Here is a 22,838-nt window from a genome sequence, read left to right as displayed (position 1 = left end):
TTTTTTTCCCAGCACACCCAGGTGATTTCTAAAACTGCAATATTTGCCAAATACAGGTGTTGGGTTGCCTCTGGTAACTTTAATATAAAACAAACTACAATGATAGTATCAAAGAGGTACAGAACATGATCTTTACTACCTGAGTTCTACTCAAAAATCAAGTGGATGAGGTTTCTATATTAAGGGAATATGTTTACAGGGCAAGCATATAGTGTAAAGTCACAGCATCTCTTCAGACATGGTGGGAGAGTTTATTAGCACAAACCAAGGAAAGAAGCTAGACTTTAGGTACAGGGTTAGGTTTAGGTTTAGGGTTCAGAACAAGAACTTACTGCTCAACAGAGGTTTTCATAATTGCTCAAGTGGGTCTATGGAAGGAGAAGAAAGAGAAGGAAAGAAAGGAAAGAAAGAGAGAAAGGGAGAAGAAAGAGAAAGAAAGAAAAGAAAGAAAGAGAAAGAAAGAGAGGAAGGAAGTCCCTAAATTAAAAAACTACACTGAGTATAATTTATGCTTTCATTCATAATTAATGGCCTCTGAATCTTCAGTATAAGTATCAATTCTTACTGGCTTGGCAAAGTAGTAGTAAATATATCAAGAAGGTGAAATAAAAGATACATTTCCATTTCCCAGTCTGCCTCTTCCCACAACACATACGTGTAACATACGCCTAAATATAACAAAGTCCAGAGCTCTGCATGTCTGCGAATGAGAGCACGTCAGGATAATATGAGAGAATGTACAACTGGCTCATAATTTTAATACCTTTTTACTCTCTAATACTGAAAGGAGAAAGGGACTTTCAAAACATGTATTTTCAGCATTATACTATGTATATAACATGTATATTACATATATACACACCTGATTTATTTATGCAATACTTCTAAAGAACCAGAGTAAAGATTTGTAAGTCTTCTGGGATGTAATGACATGTCAGGGAAGAAAATACATCTTAGGGGACATTTTTTAACCATTGATGTTACTATAAGTGAATCTATGGCATGCCTCTAAATGAAAAACCTAATTTTTTTACTCAAATTTAAGTGACATAAGTTTAGATACATTATAGGTCTGTGTATATTACACATTTGACAGATTTTAATAGGAAAATTAATAGTTCACCCAGAAAGAAAGTCAGCAAGAAGCTGCCATGGGAAACTGCTCCATCAGTGAATTCAAAATTGGAGCAAGTTCACAGATGTTTGGTCTCTGATAAGAAAGAGGTGCCAGTGATAATTTGCCTATGGTGACCTTTTAAAATAATGTCAGTTCCCAAAGAACTACCACCATCTGGATGGTTGCTGGCTCTAAGACATAGACCTAAATTAGGTGTAGCAAGTAAGCCAGGATTATTTTAAACAATGACAAACTGATCTTAATTTGTAATAGGACTGTGTGGGCTCCCTGCTTTAGACCAATCACCCTCTCTCTGTGATTCCTAACTATCTGGGTAATAATAAGAATTGGCTTTCACAGTCACTCTCATCACACACCCACCTACACCACATATGAGGAGACTGAGCCCCTGTCCCTTTTCTATCCCCAAATCCCTTCTGGACAGAGGTGCAGTAGAATAGGACACAAGATATATGATAGGTAACTACATGATTAATTGTTTACACCTAATTCTAGCAAAGTTATTAGGGAGAAACTATGGGTTTCTACATACTTGGAAAGGGAAATGGAAATATATCTTAAAAGTTCTTACATTATATATGAAGTGGTATGTATATATATTTTAACTGAAATATATATGATTTATAATATTGTGTTAGTTTCAGGTGTACAGCAAAGTGATTCAGTCATGTGTGTGTGTATATATATATATATAGAATATTTTTCCATCGTAGGTTATACAAGCTATTAAATATAGTTCCCTGTGCTATATAGTAAATTCTTGTTACTTAGCTATTTCCACATACTTGGGAACTCTTTCAAGCATGCAGGATCAAAAGAGCCCTTTAACAAAAATAAATTCTAACCTGCAGGACAAAGGTCTTCCTAAGTGCTCTCTAGGCATGTGGCAAAGGCACAACTAGCTAGACAATACGTGGTTCAACTGTTAATTACTATTTACTTCATTTCTTTTGGTTGTTCTCATTATACTAGATAATAATTATAATTTTTCATAAAGCACTGGTCAGCTGTGCTAAGTGTCAAGAAGAGAAGCCAAGGGAAAAGCACTTAATTCTCCCAGAGGGTGATCAGAAGAGGAGGCTCGAAGAGGAGCTGGCCCATAAACAGAGGGAAAAGCCAGTACTTGAAATCCCCAAAGGCTGGATTAAGAAGTTTGGACTTAAACCTAATGTTATTGCACAAGATTTTGAAGAAGGAAGTGACATGATCAAATTAGCATTTTAGGGGAAAAAAATCATTCAGGTCACTATACAGAATACAGATTGGAGCTGAGCAAGACTGTGAGAAGGAAGGCTAATTGGGACACTGTTGACTAGTTCAGGGGAGCAGTTTCAAGGAACTGAATTAGCTTAGTGACAGTGAATGTGGATGGACAGTTACTGGTGGTCAATGGAACCTGATAGGAGGGGATCTGAGTTTGACTCTGAGGATGCTGGGTTAAAAGCAGGCTGTATCGTGTTGCCATTCGGTCAGCAACAAAATTAAAGCACTAGCTTTAAACTAGCTCTAGTATTAAGTGTCTAGGAAGAAATAAAATATTCTTTTGTAGTTTGTGTAACTGCATTTGTGAGAAAACTAGTTTGCTTTGAGGGTAGTGCCAATTGTACATTCCAATCACGACTGAAACGTTAGATTTCCTATAGTCTGACAAAAAAAAAAAAAACCACTACATATCCTCAAACTTCTCCTTTTGTAGATGAGTAATATTTCTTTTCTTTCAACACAGGCAGATATACAGAGTCTAATTTTTAAATTTACTAATGAGTGAAACTTGCATACACAATAGTCTTATCTTTCTTAGTTAAGATGAATGATAAACAATGAAGCAAGTAACTCATTTCCAATAAGAGATTTTTGGCCGCATCTTTCTTCTCCCTTATCTAACAAAATATGGTGTAGTCTGACAGGTCACACTTGGGAAAGCAACATAATGAATCATCTTTAACACGATGATTTCACATCTTGACCATCACAGAAACATCTTCTGTATAAGTAAAATCATAACTTCTTTTAAACTCCAAATCATTTGTATTGTACAATACCATTTTATATGTATCATTATATTACAAAAAGTAACATAAAGTCAGGATAAATTTCAGTAATAAACTTCTAATCTAAGTTTCTGGACAAATAAAAGATAATTACCTTTCAGAGTTGGCTAAAACCAGAAGACAAAAATCAATGAAGGATAAAAGAACACCAAGCCATGGCAGCCTGAATTATGGCCCCCAAGGATGTCAACGTTTGAATCCATGGAATCTGTATATATGTTATTTTATATGGTAAAAGAGACTTTATAGATGTGGTTAAGTAAGGGATTTTAAAATGGGGAGATTATTCTGGATTATCAGAGAGTACTCAATGCAATTATGGGTGTCTTTATAAGTGGGAGGCAGTGATAGACTCGACTAATAGGGAGGTGACCTGACAATAGAAGCAGAGATGGGAAGGAGGTGGTTCGAGGCAGCCTCTAGAAGCTGGAAGAGGAATGGAACAGATCTCTCCAGGAGACTCAGGAAAGAATCAACCCTGCTGACTCCTTGAGCCAAGAAAGACTCATTTTGGACTTCTGACCTTCAGAACTATAGTCAAGTTAAATTGTGTTGTTTTAAACAACTAAGTCTGTAGTGATTTATTAGAGCAGCAATAGGAAACTAGTATCGATTTTGACATCTTGAAACAGGATGCTGCTATTAATACCCCAAAGTGTCGAAGTGGCTTTAGAATCGGGTGATGGGAAAAGACTGAAAGAATTATGAGGAGCATAATAGAAAAAAATGTAAATACAGTAGAAGAACGTTCAATTCAAATCAAGCTAGCATTATAGCTACCTGATGTTTTCTTGTAAGTTTCTTTACTGTTTGTTCCTCTAAATACAATGCAAACTCATCAAGAACCAAATTCCTCTCTGTGTTGATGGCTGTTGTGTCCCCTGTACTTCAAACAGTGCTTTCAGTTGCTGAGCTCTTAAGAAATATGTGTAGTATTTCAAAATAAAATTTTTTAAAATGTAAATTTCCTTGAAGAGATGATTAGTAGAAATATGAATGTTAATGACTCTGGCTACTGAGAACTCAGAAGGAAGTAAGAAGCATGGTAGAGCCTACATCATGTTAGAGAATCCCTAAAGCGTCATGAACAGACTGCCTGACAGAATTATAGAGGGTAAAGATTCTGTTCTTAACATCTCTTAAGGAAAGGAGGAATATATCACTGGCAAGTGGAGGAAAGGATACCTTATCACAAAGTCACAGAACACTGCAGAATTGTGTTCCATAGTTTTGTAAAAGCAAAATAACAAAACAGAACTTGTAAGTGAAGAAATTGGAAATTTAGCTGAGAAAATTTCCCAAGAATATGATGGAAGTGCAGCATACTTTCTCTTGCTACTTTTGGTGAAATGCAAGTGGAAGAGATAGACTGCAACTGTTAAGCAAAATGAACTAGTACTTGATGTTTGGGGGAATTCTTAGCCTATCCGTATTAAAAAAAAAACAAACAAACCCAGAATGCTACATTGGATAGTCACTGTCAGGAAGCAGTGCTCTCGAGAAAGCCACATGTGTGGTTGACAACCTTTTGCTAGTGCCTCTGAAGTATCAAAAGGTAAATTATTGTCACACAGAGGGTCCTTGAGGAGATTAGGTATGTGTCTCAGATCTCCTCAGCCATCTCAGTAGAAGCCACACTCTAATTTTCAAAGATCCCTGTCCATCCCACATTTATCCCATCCAAAGTCTTCACAATTCTCAATCCATTACAACATTAATTCAAGTCCAAAATCTCACAGAAGTCTCATAAGCTGAAAATTCCCAAATCTCATCATCTAAATTAGGGGTGAGTGAGGTTTTAGATATAATCCATCCCAGGGCAAAAATACTCTGCCATCTGTGGACCTGTGGGAACCATTTTGGACTTATGATAATCAGAACTATAACAGAACAAATATATCTTGTTTAAACTATAAACTTTGTATTAATTTGTTTCAGCAGTGATGAGAAACTAATAAGTAAGCTTTAAAACTTCTTAAAAAATTTAGTGTTTGTACTTGGTAACCTCTCCAAGCAATAAGCAGAAGACATTGGTTTCAATGAAACTTTGTCAAAAACAGCGTTCAGCATTTCCTAGCAGATTTTTTTTTTCTCACAACAAAGTGGAAAAATGTATAGATTAGGAAATCAGTAAAGACATTCTGACTTACGTGATATATTTTCATCTGTTTGAATGAGAATTAAGATTATTTTAAACTCTAACCTTACTATATTCTCTTAGGTCAGTAGCCTTTGACAAGTTACTGAACTTCTCTGAGTCTCAGATTGGTAGTGTATAAAGGAAGGGAAGTAACAATACCAAGTTTCCGAGACAACTATGGCAATAAAATGACGTTTTTTGTAAATTCTAAAATAAGAGCAATGTTAACCTTTTATTATTTTCACTTTACTTCATTACTGTATTACTATTTTAATATTTCTTTAAAACCCCATTGATCAAGGAAGGGAAAAAAAAAGATGTATTTTACTTAGGGATTTATTTTTTAAACATTTGGGGTTATAAATTATAAAGATAACTTATTTTTTGCATCATTCAAATTTGCTTCAAATTATAACAGCTCATACTTTAAAAGCACAATTTTATTTTGTGCATGAACTGAGAACAATTAAGGATAGATTTTAGGTATTTCTCATTTTAAGAAACCTAGTTCACAACAATTTAGATTTACAAAACATTTTAGTGAGCTATTATTTATTTAAAAGGAATCACCTAAAGGTTCCTTTGAATAACCACTAACAGGAAAGAATTATTCATGTAAATACAAAATACCTACAATATAATATTTTTAAATAGTTTTGTTGATATTATGCAGCATTCTCCAGAACAAAATTGATTTTCTTTCCATGTATATACATTTTGTTTAACTTTAGAATAAAATCCTACCATGCACACAAGAGCTACTTTTAGCTCAATATGAATATTCACAAGAATGCATATTATTAATAAACTTAAAGACATTTATTTTGTACTTCTGAATTTTTTTTTACATGTAAGATTCAAATTCTCTTAAATATTTCCTATCTTGAATTAGGAAAAATGCATTTTAAGGTAAAATGATTTGTTATCAGTTTGATTTCAAATAAAAACAAGGATATTAAATAGGATAAGACATATAAGGTACCTACCAAAATTCCTGGTTCACAACAGGAATGCAAAAAGTAGAAACAGCTGTAGAACAATAAAAATATCATAGCTATATTATATTATTATATTATTACTAATGCTATCAATTTAGAAAGGACCAAAGTGTTATATGCATATCTTCATATGGATGAAAGACTGTCTATGCAAACATACTTTATAAGTTTTTAATTCAGCCACAGAAGGAGTTAAATGTTTAAAGGAACAAAGTAATAGTTTTATGTGATATGTATTTGAATTGAACATATTTGGTTTTTTTTTTAACTAGTTACAAGTTTTTAAAAACTCACATTATTTAGGTGTTATCACGTACAAAACCCCCCCAAAAATGGCAGGTTTAAGACTTCCTTTTCTTTGATAGCATGAGTCTTTCTTCTTCACACCTTTTTTATGAGGTAACATGCTGATATTACTAGTGTCTAACATCCACTTGGATATTGAACTTCAGATCATATTGCAATTTAGCACTATTAAAATCAAAATCAGAAATAATCAGAATTAGAAATCATATTTTCAAAAGTCAGAATCAGAAATAAAATCAGTATCAGAAATCAGAAATCAGAAATAACCAGGATAACACTAGAAATCATATCTAACTTTATTCCTATAATCTTGCTTTTGAAACATTATTAAATCACTTCTTAACCTTGAAAAATTACTGAAAGCACAACATTATAAACTTGGGAGGTTTTTTTTGTCATCTTCATTAATTATATATAATTTCATCACTACTGAATCTTAAGTAATATTAATATTAATATAGTATAATATCCTATATTTAGTCTCACTATGTGCTCATTTTTATTCATGTTTGTGGTAGAACATCTGTTTGGTTGACATTTTAAAGGTGCCTGTACTGAAATAAGGCTAACAAATGTTATTTGACACCTCATATAACTAAAAGGAATAAGAAAACTGCATAAGTGTTATAAACAAAATTTACTTTTAAACATCTTTATGTGACAAGGAAACAATTTCAGCCAATCACAGTGCTTAGATTTTAAAATGATGCAGTGTTAATGTACATAGCAAAAATAAATCTAGAAAGAAGTGGGTATTATGGTATGCAATGAGACTCTGACCCAATAAATAAAGGTTAATAGTGTATATAGAACAAAATACATGGTTTAAATTCCAGCTTTCTGTAAAGAGAAGCAATTTGAATACAATCAAAAGCAATGTCATTTTTCTCAATATATGTTTGCTCATATACACATACAGAGAATTCTTACAATAACAACACACACTTGTTCTGTGCCTTACACTGGGCAATACATTTTCACATGTATCAGTATTAACCTTACACCCACACTCTAAGACAGACAACAGAGTTTTTGATCTCCATTTGATATATTAGATAGCTGAGATTCAAAAAGATTAGGTTCCAAAGTTTACTCAATTGTAGTGAAGTGGAAGTTGGAGCTCAAATTCAAATTTTCTCATGCCGAACTCCCAACATCTAGATTTTGAGATGGTTGTTAATAAGTATTAGAATCCATGTACACTAATCATAAAGAGGAAACAGCACACTTCCTGTTACAACAAGCCTTCTGGAGTTCTTTGAAGGAATGATGATAATGAATAATGTTGGGGTTCAAAGGGATGCCAAGTAAATATTTCCCCTCCTCTCTGCCAAAGTCTGAAACAACTGAGAGTAAGACAAAAGATTATAGGGGTGTGGAACAAAATATTACCATTATCACTACTGAACTTGGGACTGGGGAATGTGGCTTGGACATATGGGAATAGTGGACTTCATACTGTTAGTCCCAGAAAATCAGAAAGACATAAACTTCCAATTACCCACAACCCAGGACCACTACAAGCCTTTCCATGGGCCAGAGCCTTTGCTTTCAAACTAACCCCATAACCAAGAGTATCTGACTTCCGTAGGCAGGCAGAACTCAAAGGAAAGAAGAGGCCAAGTTTCCCGACCCAGTTTATTTCAATACTGACACTCAGGTGAGTGAAGAGGTAGAGAGGGACAAGCATGTTAACTAGTGGAGCGCCTCCTACAGGGAAGAAAATATCAGGAATGAGAAAGAAATGTTTCTTTCTCCCTAAAATAGGTGATAAATACTCATACAGGTAAGAAATACAAGTGATGACTATTTAGATGACTTTCAAAAAGTCATCAAGTGCCAATATTTGCCACAAAGGGAGATGCAAAAAATTACTGTTAATGAAAAGATAGAAATCCTACTATCCTGATAAATATTTTATTCCAATGAGGACACAGTGGCATCCCCCTATTTATGCTAGAACAGCAGGCCTATTTTAAAAATAATCTCTAAAGATGTGCTATTCCTGACTTTTCCTGCATTCTCTTACACTAACACAAGGAAGGAAGTGAGCAGTTATTAAAAGAACTTAGTTGAGGCTGAGTATTATCTCCTGACTAGAGCTAGCTTAAATGGGTTGTGCCCCTCCCGCCTCGCCCTTAGAGGGGAGTTTATTTACCTAAGTCCTTAGTTTGGAATTTCTAATATAGTAGTGAGTCTTAGACTCCAGTCACCCTGACCCCTGGCACTGGATTTTTAATTATATATCAAATTCCTTATCCATATAATGGGATAGCACAGATTTTGGGCCCCTGATACCAACTTTCACTGGAGCTACAGCTAGAGATAGTCAGATTCCTTTGTCACCATTCATGTCATTTTGGATAAATTGTGGCGTCCGACAGCCGTGTTTTTAGCTTGTGTCACTCCCTATCGGGGATCAGCCCAGTTTTTCTTTGACAGTCCGCTCCATTCTGCGTAGGCATCCACCCTGGTGACAAGTTCTGTGATGTCACAAGAAGCATATAACTAAACTGAAATGTACTTGGCAAACCTTAAACTTCTTCAAATAATAAATAACGTTCACATAATAAGTAACAGTGAGATCCTATTATTTGTTTTCACAGGAAAACCAATAATTATATGCCCATTTGGGAAAAATAGAAGTCATGATTTGGGGGGTGGGAAGTGGAATGGAGAGAATAATCCACATTGTCCTCAAAACTCTTTCTTCTGCCACACAGAAAGCCCCTGATAATCACTGCCCTAATCCTGCACTAGTCAGTGTGGCTGCACACTAGCAGTATCATCTGGGAACTTTCTAGAAATGCAGAATTTCAGACCCCAACTTAGAGTTCCCTAATTAGCATCTGTATTTTAACAAGCCCCAGGTGGTGCCTGTGCGCATAGTACTAAGATGTGCAGGACTGTCCACGAACACAGCTGTTCAAAGAGCCTTTGGAGCCCAAAGTACGCTGGGAAGTGGGGAAAAGTGTTTAGGAATAAAACTGAAATGATTGTCTCGTCCTTGTTCAAAACAATGGACAATCCACATCCGAAAAATCTCCTCTATCCACCTCAAGAAATAAGGGAGCTGAAGAAAGTCTGGACAATGATAAACTTAAATCTGAGGGCTACCACGTGTGGAAGGGCTAGAGGCTCGTTCAGACCACAAACGTGAGAGATGACGCCACAGTGATCAAAGCTGTGACATCACAGGAGGCACGAAGAGCGTGTCCGCTGACATTAGTGTCAGGGAACTGCCCAAGCCAGAGGGAGGCGTCTGTCCTCTCCCGAAGCAAATGTAGATGAAGTGCGTGTTTCTCTGACAGCCAAGCAGCTGGTTGTAGTTATCAGCAGTTTACTTCCACGCCAGGTTCAGTCAGGATGGAATCTCGACTGAGTGAGAGGAATCTAAAGACCTGGAGGCCAAGACAGTGACCTGGCTCCGCGTCAAAAGTCTAAAAGTCGTTTCTGCTTCCCTCCCCATCCCCAACCACCCTTTCTTCCACAGGGGCTCGCTTCAATTATTTTTGCTGCCTGCCAGTCGTTTCCAATTATTAAGCTGGACTTCACACATTCTTCACCCCTTGGCTCACTGGCACGGATGTGCTTTGATATCTTTTGCTTATCTGATCTCTGACCGACAACTGCTCAGACACCCCAGCTTATCAGCGTCTGACATTCCTTCAGGCCACCTCGACTCTTGCTGAGGGGGTGACTTAAGGCTGCTAGAGAGAGGGTATGGACTTCATTCAAAAATCGGATGTATTTCTTTACATAATAGTAAAGGTATCCTGTAAATGGTAGACTATGGACCTAAAAATAGATTTAAGAAGGTTTGATACTAAAATCATTAGATCTGTGGGAATCCATAAATCCATAAAATTATTAAAATCCATGTGGATATTTGAACAAAGAAAGAAGACTTAAATATTCCTTGTTAATATGTTGGAGGACATCTCATAAAACACCCCTAAGTGGGTGGAAACTGAAGAGATGGAGCATGTTCCCTCCCAGCATGATAGCTTTTTATTCTCAGTTATAAATTAATAACATTATCTACTTCTAAACTCTCATAATGGTTAGGGAAACTGAGGGACAAAATGAAATCTCTGGTAATATTTAGTATAGTTATGTTAGTTTGTTCTCAATTGTTTCTATGCACACAGGATATACTTTTTAAGTTTCCAGATATTTTAGCAGTTTTTAACGATGTTTACTTATAAACCCAATTCTCTTTTCTTTTCCATGATATGGGAAGCAGATGGATTGATAAAAATGTACAGAAGTCTGCAATATGATGTATTTATATGAGAGGACGTTTATAGAACTGAAATTGTGGACTGGGAAGGAATTTAGTTCAGAGAAGAATAAAAAAAGAGAGAAGAGGAGGATTAAGAGGTATAAACCATCAGGTATAAAATGAGCTACACGGATGTATTGTACAACATAGGGAATACAGCCAATATTTTATAATAACTATAAATGGAATATAATCTTTAAAAATTGTGAATTTTTATATTGTATACCTGTAACATGTAATATTATACATCAACTATACTTCAATTTAAGAAATATGATATTGTAAAATAAATACATAAATGAATTTTTTTTAAAAAAAGAGAAATGGGAAATTAAGGGGATTAACATCTTCTGGGCACCTATTATGTGCCAGATATGATAGTCACGCTTTAAAATATAACCAGATAAGATGAAGTTTCCCATAATTGCAGAGTTTTAAACCAACATCTTAAGGGCCAGAAAAAATATAATATTGCCAGTACTCATCCAGTTTTAAACTGATTCCTGTATCATCTGTGCAGGACTTGTAGAGTGCTTGTTTCTGCCAGCATTAACCCATCACCCACTTCTGGCCTCCGCACATGGGAGGCAAGAGGATCTGGGAACTGACCCAAGGGTCCCGAGGCCTCATCTGGAGAGCGCGTTCCATGTGCTCCCCGCCTCCCACAGTGCAGCCACAGAAGGGCCCCTCCTCCTCTCAAGTTAAGTGAGCAGGCTTCCTGGGCACTGCCCGAAAGCATGGTATATGTTTCCTGGATTTGACTAAGGGTTTGGTCTCTGATTCACCCACGAAAAATTTAAAGGAGAGTTTCTGCCTCTTTTCCCATGGCAAGTTTCTCAGCCCAAGTTAGGCCCAGCTGGTTGAGAGAAGAAATATTCACTGTTGAAGTTTAGAGTGTTTAAGATGACACTGGAGTTAATTTTGAGTATTAAGGAAAAAGGACCAGCTATTATCTGAAACTCCCTAGGAAAGCTTTGGCCTGGAGCGCCTTTTATGCAGAAGGAAGCAGTAAACAAAGGCCTGTGACTGCAGTTGCTTTCCATCATCTGAGACCAACTACTGTTACTACCTGGGTTAAGCACACAGTGTCTCTAATCCAGATAATGTTAAAATTCTGTCCATAGTCGCACAGCCATAAACTATGTTTTTAAAATTTTTATTTTATGAGTTTTGTGTTCTTTTCAATAAATCACAATGTTAAGTGAATTTACTGCAAACCCACAAACAAATATTTCTGCCTAGTTTCTCATTACTTCCCCAAATAAACTTCTAGTCAGATGATAATAATCAGCCTTTACAAACTTGCTTTGTTTATTTTTTACTTTATCTGTACTTAAATTGACTTCCTTCATTTTCTGCCTATTTTAATGCCACCACATGTATTAAATACACAAGTCATCTCAGGCTGAATTTAATCTCTGCTTTAAAGCAACTCATGCACGTATGTACACGCTTTTTACAAAAATGCAAAGCAATACTTGATAATTGCCTGATAGATGCAAAGAGTTATGAGAGGTCAGAGGAAAGTTTCACCACTTCTGACTAGAGAAGGCATCCCTCAAATGGGACAAAAAATGGTTCTTGAGGGTGGAGAACAAGAAAACTCACTCTTTTTTTATATATTAAGCAGAGATATACATACGGAGCATAAACATATACAGTCTATCATATACAGTGTTCAAAATTCATGGAGAAGACAATTAGGAAAAAAATGTTTCCAGAGGCTCTTGTGTGGTTAAGGGAGGTACAGTGACAATAAAAATAAAAAAACAAAACAAACAAACAAACAAAGAAAAACTTTGCCAAACACTAGACTAGAGGAATTAGTGAAAACAACGAGAATTTTTTTAAATTTCTATTTGAAACTATTTTTAGAATTTTAAAATGTTGTAAATCTAGTACAGAAAGTTTTATGCCTATCCCTTACCCAACATTTCCCCTATTCCTTCTGACTTCTTCCTTTTTCTCTTTCTTTCGGTTTCCTGTAGTTAGAAGCTAGTATGCCTCGGTGTAGTATTTTTTGGCATTTATTCTGCTTATTCTCTGAATTTCTTGGAACTCTGGTTTGGTGTCTGACATCAATTTGGGGAAATTCTCAGTCATTATTGTTTCAAATATTTCTTCTGTTCCTTTCTTTCTTCTCCTTCTGGCATTCTTATTATGCACATGCTACACCTTATGTAGTTTTCCCACAATCCTTGGATATTTTTTTTCAGTCTTTGTTCTTTTCACTTTTCAGTCTTTGAAATTTCTAGTCATATATCCTCAAGCTCAAGGATTCTTTCCTGAGCCACGTCCAGTCTACCAATAGGTTCATCAAAGGCATCCTTCATTTTTATTGCAGTGATTTTTAATTCCAGCATTTCTTCTTGGTTCTTTCTTAGGGTTGCCTGTCTCTGCTTACATTGCCTATCTGCTCTTGCATGCTGTCTATTTTATCCATTAGAGCTTTTAGCAAGTTAATCATAATTGTTTTAAACACCCAGTCTGATAAGTCAGGTATCCCTGCCATGTCTGGCTCTTGATGCTTTCTCTGTCTCTTCAAATTGTGTTCTTTGCCTCTTAGTATGCCTTGTCACTTTTTCTTGACAGCTGGATGTGCTGTAACTGGTAAAAGGAAGCGCTGTAAATAGGCCTTTAATAATGTGGTGGTAAGGTGTGTATGTGTGTGGGGGACGTGTTCTACCGTCCTATGATTAGATTTCAGCCTTTCAGGGAGCCTACGCCTGCCTCTGTTAGGGGAACTTCCACGTGTTTCTCATGTTTTTCCTCAGGTGGAACAGGATGTCTAGAGTGGGCTGGAGGTAGGTCATTCTCTTCTCCCACCTGGAAGAGCTAACTGAAGTTGCATATGTCACTTCCTCCAGGTCAGTTAGACTCTGTAAATGCCCCAGCAGTTAGACTCTAGTTAGCTGGCTTGTCCTGAGGGCAGGCCTTGTTAAGAACAGATGCTCTGGTATATTTCAAAATGGTCCCTTTCCCTCTTTCCTTCCTGGAAATGTGAGGGAATTTTTCTCCACTAGTTACTGTGGGAACTTGGTCAAACTCTTAGTGGTACACCTGATGACTGCCCCCATCTCCCAGAGTGTTTAACTCTTCGACTCATCCACAGTGAACCGACAGCAGTTAGTCAGTTGGGGTTCAGGTTTTCCTGCCCCAGCATGGGTTCCTACTGAGCTCCTGTGAATGAGTCTCTGCTGGGGTAGGTTGGGGCTCCCTATTGCCTGCCTGTCTCTCCAATCTTGGGGGCAGTGGTTTGCCTGCATCTTCCCCTCTGATATTAATCAAGAAGAGCTGATTTTTCAGTCTGTTCAGCTTTTTACTTGTTGTTAGGATGGAGTGGCTGAACCATAAACCAGAGGCCCCCTCCCAACATTTCTTAGAGCAACATCTTACATAAACATAGTATAATGGTCAGAACCAAGAAATGAAATTGATACTATACTAGTAACTAAATACCTTATTTGAATTTCACAAACTTTCTTACAAATTTCTTTTTCTAGGATCCAAAATTACATTTATCATTTCTCCTTAGTTTTCTTCTTCATCTGGGGTAAATTTACTCCCAGAAAAGACTGGGCAATGTCTGGAGACATTTTTAATTTCTAAAACTGGAGACGTGCTACTGGTGTCTAGTGGGTAGAGGCCAGGGATGCTATTAAACTTCTTCTTTTCTTTTAAACTTAGCCAATTTATTAAATGTTATTCCATTCTTTTTTTTATAATTTTTTAATTGAAGTATAGACATTTACAGTGTGTCAGTTTCTGGTGTGCAGCACGAAGTCCCAGTCATGCAAATGCATAATATATTCATTTTCATATTCTTTTTCATTAAAGGCTGTTAGAAGATATTGCATATAGTTCCCTGTGCTATACAGAAGAAATTTGTTTTTTAATCTATTTTTATATATAGTAGCTAATATTTGCAAATCTCAGACTCCCAAATTTATGCCTTACCACCTCCTTCCCCCAGTAACCATAAGATTGTTTACTATGTCTGCGAGTCTGTTTCTGTTTTGCAGATGTATTAAACTTCTTTTAATGCAAGGACAGCACCCCCATCTCAATGAGAATTATCCAGCTCATAATGTCAAGAGTGTCACAGTTGAGAAATTCAGAGTTGAGGGAACAGCATGTGCACAAGCTTGAACGTGGAAGATGCACAGCAGTTTGAAAGAATAATTAATTGTCCAGGATGAGTAATGCACAGCTGACATTTTAGAAGACACCTTAGTCAGCTTGGGCTGCTGTAACAAAATACCATAGACTGGGTGGCTTGAATAACAGACATTTATTTCTCACGGTTCTAGAAGTTAGGAGGTCCAAGATCAAGGTGCCGGCAGATTTAGTTCCTGGTTAAAATCCACCTTCTGGCTTGCAGATGGCTACCACCTTGCCATGTGCTCACGTGACCTCTTTTTTGTGTGCATAGACAGAGGGTTTTGATCTTTCTTGCTTTTTTTTTAATGGGAACACTAATCCCATTAGGGATGCTCCACCCTCAAGACCTCATCTAAACCTAATTATCTCCAAAGGCCCCATCTCTTAATACCATCACATTGGCAATTAGGGAATCAACCTATGAATTGGAGCAGGGGACACAAATGTTCAGTTCATTATAGAAGGGGACATCTCAGCCAACAATTCTTTTTTAAATGTGAAGTCAGCTTGGGTGGTTTAAGTGCAATGCTAGCAAGGTTAGGCCTTATTTACGTAATTAATTGACATTTGTAGTTTTTTGTTTGTTTGTTTTGCAGGGTGGGGGGCTTGTGTGGAGTGGCTGTCCAGCATCCAACCTCCCCCCGGATTTAGGGCATCCCCAGCACATGTGGTGTCTATGTGATGCAGAACCTCTTCCCACTCGGTGGGAGCCAAAGTCTCCTGTCTTGTCTCCTGATGACAGTGTCTGCAGCAGAAGCAGCAGCGTCCTGGCCAGACACTTCCTGCTAAACTACAGTTATTGTATTTCCAGGAAAGCCCTCCCAACTGGCCTTTCCCCACACACATTTTTCAAATTTGGTTCACTAGCCTCCCATTAAGTCTGTCATTATGTTCCATTTTCATTGCTAGAAAATGGGAATTGTTTTCTGAGCCTGCAGTCACAAACCCTGACTGATGCGGTGGGTCCCTCTCTCAGGTTTTCTCCAAGGTGGGGGGGATACCATCATATACCTGCACTGAGATGTTCACTTTGACCAGTCTGCAGTGTGGCTGTAAAAAGGGTAGGACTAGAGGTAGTAAGAAGAAATGTATTATGGTTGATCTGACAAGATATAAATTATGAGCTTGAACAGGGAAGGAAAAGGAAGAAAACATGATGTGACTGTGGAGATATAATTAGTAAATTGATACGACTTCGCGATTGCAAGTGTGAAGGGAAAGAGTGAAAAGAAGAGCAGAATTGGTCCGTGACTCTCGTGGTAGTAATCTGAGCAGAACGTTAATTCTACTCCTGGAGAACAATATTGTGAGCCAGAGTCTGAGACACATGATAGTGTTTCAGTATCAAAAGCGAGAACTTGAGGAAGAATAATTAGATCCCTTCTGGAAATGCTGTATTTGAAATACCAGCAAAACATTTCTTAATATGATTGCTACGCTTTGTGTAATGTTAATTACCGGTCCACAGATACTACTAACCCATAGCATGGGGCCTTCCACAGTGATGATATAAAATACTGGCTTTCACCTGTTATAGCGTTAGAGCATTTAAAGGAAGTATATCAAAAGTTGTGGATATGTACGGAGACAGCTAAATAAAATAATCTTAAGCAAAGTTTGTATAAATTTTACATTATTATAAATATTCTATTATCATAAATGGTAGATCAAGATATACTATACTTCGAAATGCTCATAAAGTATAATGCAAACTATAATATATATAACAATTGAAGTAAAACAGATAAAAAACTATTTTTTACTATTTTTAAATCCATGGCTTGCTTACTTACTTCTTTAAAAAAAATACACTTTTGCTTGCTTATAATAAGATGCAAAGTTGATTCATTCAAGCTAAACCTCTTCTTTTTACTGTAGTTCCTTCTCATCCAGACATCTCCTACCCAATAATGAGTATAGTATTTTAATAAACATCAAGATAACTAGAAAGTGATTCAATCAAAATAAGATATTTGCCAAAATAAATGAGAATCACAGTAGTAATGTCACCACCCTAGGGGGAAATCAAAACAGTTCATCTGATTCAGGCAAGATCACTGTAATAAAAAATTTGATAATAATTTCTGAAAAGTTGTTCTTTTTGTATTGCTTAGGCTCTCGTTTCCAAGAGATATCAGTAGTTCCAAATGTATAGTCAAGAAAAATATCTTTTTCTGATTACATACATTTGACATTGGATCTCATTGCTTCACTTGTCTTTGCCTTATTTAATGAAATGGACCTATATTTACCAGTTTTCCCCCAGAAGTTGGGATTTTAACTTCAAACCTTGCTGAAACCCTATAAGGTCTTTAGGTCTCTAAAATGAGGATGTGTGATGAGGGCAGTGATCACAGCAGGCTCTCTGCTTACCCCTAGTTGGTTAGAATGAGCTTAGTGAACTTAGTAACGCGACAGAAAACGGCTGTTGTCAAGAGCATCGTGGCAGATCCTGGCTAGAGATTCAGTCTTCCTATTTTCTCTTATTGAGAATGCCAGAAGAGCATTTCACATCTCTTGATGTTAGCTTAGAGATTCACGTAATTCATTTTGGCCAATGAAATGTGACTGGAAGTGATATTTGCTTCTTCCTGCCTCCCGAAGATTCTCCTAGATAAAATCTCTTAGATTCAACCAGCGTGTTCCTGCACCTTTGCCCTGAAGATGGATGCAAAAGACCCAGATGTGACAGAGTCACAAGATGAAAAGAGCTAGAATCCCTTAGTCACAAGCTTGGAGGAAAACCTTGCCCAGGAGAAACACTCAGTTGCAACTGAATGTGATGTGAATGTGTGTGTTGTGGGGGACGAGGGTGTTCAGAGTATTTGCTATAGCAACTAGCATTAATCACCTGGTCTCTTACTATGCTGATATCTTTTATACCTGCCTCCCCAAGGTGGTTTAGCAATGTTAAGAACCATGGTTCATCTTCCTCCAAAGTCCTTCAAAACAGATAAAGACTGAGCATTTACATATATTGCAGCCCCCAGCTGTTCTGTCTTTACAACTAAACAGCCAAAGCCAAACATACTTGTATCACCCGACAGGCCATTCCTGTAGCTACGGTGTGTTTCTAAATTTACAAAATCTCCACTCATGAATGACACAGAAATTTCTTTTTTCTCAGTTTATGAATCTTCTGCTTCATCTGCAGTCTGAGCAAGAGAGAAATTTTGAGAGTCATAACCATGGAGAAGTGTTTCCACTGGGAATAAGGAGAGGAGGAGAAAGATTTAATGAAACTCTGTTAAAATACGCTAACCATTGTCCTCAGAGTGGAAAAGAGACTAGAGCTACCATGAGTGTTTCTTAACCTAAGCCCACAATGCAACTAAAATTGTTCCTCCACTGGTTCTACTCACTACATCTTGACGTTAAAGTAGGAGCCTTGGCTCCCATTTGAATGTCTGTTTAGAGAAGAAAATGTAATCACAACTGTGAAGTTAGTTAGAGTCAAACAAATTGAAAATATGGGCTTTAAACATCCGTCATACAGCATCTTATAATAGCTAGGATTATTTAGTTAACATTTGACACTCGTGCTTAGCTTTTATAATCAAGGAGCTATTTTTCCAACTGAAATGATAAAATCAAAAACAAAAACAAGGGAGATCTTTCATGAGCAGAACATATTAATCAAATGGCTCAAAAATATTCCTTTTAAAAATTCGAGATCCAAATTATATCAGGGATTGACATACTTCTGTAGAATCTCCATGATAGTAACCCAGATAGCATAAGTAAATCACTAAGCCAAATAACAGGTACACATTATATAGGAAGGGACCAATAAAAATTATTTAGAAATGTGATTTGTTTGAATGTACATTATTGTTTGTTTTGATTTTTAATATAGGGACTGCCTCTGGCTTAGCTGACAACATGGATTTCTAGAAGGTATAATTACCTTTGAAGCTAAACTTCCTCCACTTTGGGAAAGACACCAAAAAAAGGCCTTTCAGTGGCATATATAAGACAAGTACCCACCTATTATTCAGGGATAAAACTTGAAGTCCTCTTAATTGGAATGGAGATATTAATGGATTTGTATAGTTACATAAATTGAGTTTATCTATAGTCAGACTACAGCCTTACAAATGAAATACTTTTCTTGAAATAAATGAATAACCAAATTAGAATATTGATGGCCTCTAAAATAGGTCATTTGAAAGAAACAGCAATGGTTTGAAGGAAATTTGCTGTGCTCTACTGGTTTATCTTATTCATTGAATGAATTTCTCTGTGAAAGGATAAAACCCACACTAAACATTGAAAAGGCAACAAATTTACCAGCAAAATATGTAGCATGATTTTAAATCCCTCCTGACCTTGCATCCTGAGGAGTGATAATGGGGTACAGAGACGTGGTCAGTAAATATTGATCCAAATTTCTTAGTCTGCCAGGTCTTGATAAAAAGAGGAAGTGGCAATGGACTCGACTTCAGACTAGCAATAGTTTCCAATGATGGTAACTAGGATTGATTGAGCCTTGCTCAAAACTAACTCTAGTGGGCTTTGGAGAATATCTCAGGAAGAGAAGCTGAGGGGTAGAACAAGAGTTCCTCAGTTCATGGGATGCAGTCTCGAAGCCATAGTGATGTGCCTCTAAAAAGTCATACTACCTTATATTGAACCTGAAGTTGGTGAAAACAGACATGCTGGTTACCTGGGCTCCTTTCTCCAACCTCTTAAATTGCAACAACGTACGGTCATGAACCCTTTCCCTGACACTGATTGTAGGTTTTCCTTATCCCGACCTTCATCCTGCCTTGCCTGCAGGAGGGAAAGAAATGTGAGGCTTGAGTGTTATTTTTAAGGCTTACTTGAACAAACATGGTATTTTCTTCCTTCAAAATGGCACCCTAAAGTACCTTCTAAACTGGGCCTGACACTTAGGCAATCTCTCAGAAGTTCACCGGGGCTATTATAAAGGAATTCTGCTTTATCATAAGGAGATATTTTTGCCGGAGGGAGGCAGTCTGGCCACTTAGCTTCAAAGCCAACTTACTTCCACTCCACTAGCTCTAATTCTCAGTATATTGTAGCCTCTAGCAAAATAGCTTTAGCAAGAAATAAGGAAATGCAATGAAGACCAAAATCATCAAGGGTGATGAAAATAGCCTTTTGAGCTATCATTTACTTTTCCCGCAGACTGAAAATATAAACTTTATCAGGTTGTTCTCAAATCAGTTCACACTCAGCTAGTTAATGGCATGAAAAAGACGTGCTGAAGTTCATCTCGACAAAACACTGTAGTTTATTATTTCATGGATATTTTTCAGCTTCAGAATTTAATACATAGAGTGAGCAAGTTGACAACCCAAGACTCATTTGTTGTCATAAACAAAACTGGAGTGTGTTTTCTCCAGAATCTTGTCACATCATTAATGTAGAGTATGATACGGGAAAGATGCTTTACTGTTTAAAATAATGTCATTGCAGGATTGACTCTTAGACCAACAATGAGGGAAAGAATTAGCACTGTTTCCCATCTTTCCTTAAACAGAAGGGAAGGAGGCAATGGGAGTGTAGTTGAGTCACTGGAAGATGTTAGGCAGGGGACACACGTCAGTCTTTCTTTCTATTCTATACAATGATGAACACTGTCCGTGATTTATGTGTGTCACTTTTTCCCCACTTTTTTTTTTAATTACTTAACTCAAATATTCTATAAATTCAGATAGAAGAAATCAATAGTAGGGTAGACCAGCACAGAAAACAGTCCTCAAGTATGGGAGGTCACATGGCACTGAGCTCCTTCTATTTAAACAGCTTTACATTATCTATCAAGTCTGGCTAAACTGTCAGACTAAAATTTTTTTCTTTGTTTGAAAAGGCAAACATTGTTATTCAAGTCCACTTTTAGGAGAAACAAATGTACTGGGAGGAAGAAGAAGAATTACCAAGGAGAAGTGCAGAAATAAAATTTCCTATTTTAGGCAGTTAGATAATAAATTGCTCGAGCACGGAAGTGTGGAATACTTTAGATCAACTGGAGAATTGTGGTTATTAAAATGATCTGTCAATAGAAACAAAGCAAAGTTTAGGTGATGAATAGCCAGCAGCTGCACCTTTCCTGCACAGTCAGGAATTTCTAATGAGGTTTACGTATGGTTTTTCTTTTCTTTTTTTTTTTTTTTTTGTAAGTAAACAGGGAGGCCTAGAAACATCTTCAAGACTATACAATTGGTTACAGTCTGTGTTTTAAATATTGTAGAGTATTTATGTTTCATAATGAAATTTTGGGGTGCTGAAGCAATACATCCCTTCTGCTCATACTGTCTTCAGAGCAACCCTAAACAGTCCATGAAAGCCCACCTAAGAAATGTATATCAAACATAAATTCTCATATAAACTAGTATATATAAAATAGATAAACAAGTTTATACTGTATAGCACAGGGAACTATGTTCATTATCTTGTAGTAACTTATGATAAAAAAGAATATAAAAACAAATCTATGTATGTTCATGTATGAAGCATTATACTGTACACCAGAAGTTGACACATTGTAAACTGACTATACTTCAATAATACATATATACAAAAAAAAACCCCCAAAACCCATAAATGCCCATGTGTCAAGAGTAGAATATTTCAGGTAATGATTTCAAGCTCCAAATTTTCTTTTAGAGAAGAAAACAAATTAGAAAATCTATTCATATAATGTCAGATCTTTTAAAATATATTTATCACAATTAAGATTAAACATTCAAATAAAAGAGTAAGTGTCTGACTCCCATCTGTTATTACCTAAAAGATCACCTAATCGCAAGTCTCTATAATTCTAGAGTAAAAAATAAATAAATTAGCGAACTTTGGCTATAGTTATGTCCTTGACTCCCTAGCCCTCAGTTTTTCTGAACTTTGTAGCTAGGGCCATTTAACTTCATGCATTAGCTCCTCTCAAGGTTCTGGACCAAAATCTGAGTGTAGTCATGTTTGCCACATGCCCATTACATGGAAACAGTAAATCTTATTTGTCCAGCCATGTTTGTTCTAAAAACTGGTCTTTTTTTTTTTTTTTTTTATTAAAGTCCACTGCGCAAAGAAGACGAGGAACACAAAGGTAGTGAAACAAGGTGAGACCTATTATTTTTCTGAAGCGAAAGAGAACACTTAGCAGAGTTACTGTGGGGGCAACTTGGAAAAGGGGATGGAAGAAGAGGACCTCTTCTAGGGTTTTGGTTGTACTGGTTGATTCTAAGTAGGGACATGGAAGTAGGGGTCCAGTTTGAGATGGATGTGTTCAAGAATTAGTTATTTCAGTGATTTTGTTCAAGAAGTGGGAGAAATGCAACATAACTGGGTATGTCACTGGTGAGAAAGTAACAAGCACTCTGAAGAACTCATCTTTGGCAATTTCGCAGCTGTGGTGTGGCCATGGGTATGATTCTGTAGAAGCACTGTTCTTTGTTGGCATTATCCCTAATCCATTGGAAAATGGCTGATGTTCCTTGAGGAACAGCACAGTCTTATCATCAGCAGGACTGATTTTTACTTTCACATCTTGTTCCTGCTCCAGAGAAGTCCCAGCTGCAAACCTCAGGTTCTTATTTTATTCACTGGATCACACTATCCTACTTGGTTTGGTTTTTTGATTCAATTGCATTGTTCTTCTGTTTCATTTCTAAAGACCAGATACCTGCCTCCAAATACCATTTGGCTGGGAGCACAATAGTTGTGAATTTATCATGCTAATGGCTTTATGGGACTCTGCTGCCAAACTCTGTCACCTGCCGGGTCATCAGCCTGTTTT

At 36.8% G+C, this 22,838-nt stretch overlaps 1 long non-coding RNA gene across 4 annotated transcripts in view; it reads left to right on the top strand.

Moving 5' to 3' along the window:
• The window catches only part of LOC106729483, a 299,753-nt gene that overhangs the window by 255,516 nt on the left and 21,399 nt on the right, over positions 1 to 22,838 (top strand). For all 4 annotated transcript variants that reach the window (XR_004323422.1, XR_004323425.1, XR_001365896.2 and 1 more), the window contains one exon: positions 22,117 to 22,161. This is a non-coding gene — a long non-coding RNA (uncharacterized LOC106729483). The remainder of the gene's footprint in view (positions 1 to 22,116; positions 22,162 to 22,838) is intronic.

The sequence above is a fragment of the Camelus ferus genome, chromosome 1, assembly GCF_009834535.1.
Source record: "Camelus ferus isolate YT-003-E chromosome 1, BCGSAC_Cfer_1.0, whole genome shotgun sequence".
Classification (NCBI taxonomy): domain Eukaryota; kingdom Metazoa; phylum Chordata; class Mammalia; order Artiodactyla; family Camelidae; genus Camelus; species Camelus ferus.
The sequence above is the reverse complement of the archived record's forward strand: the minus strand, read 5'-3'. Positions and strand labels throughout refer to the sequence as shown.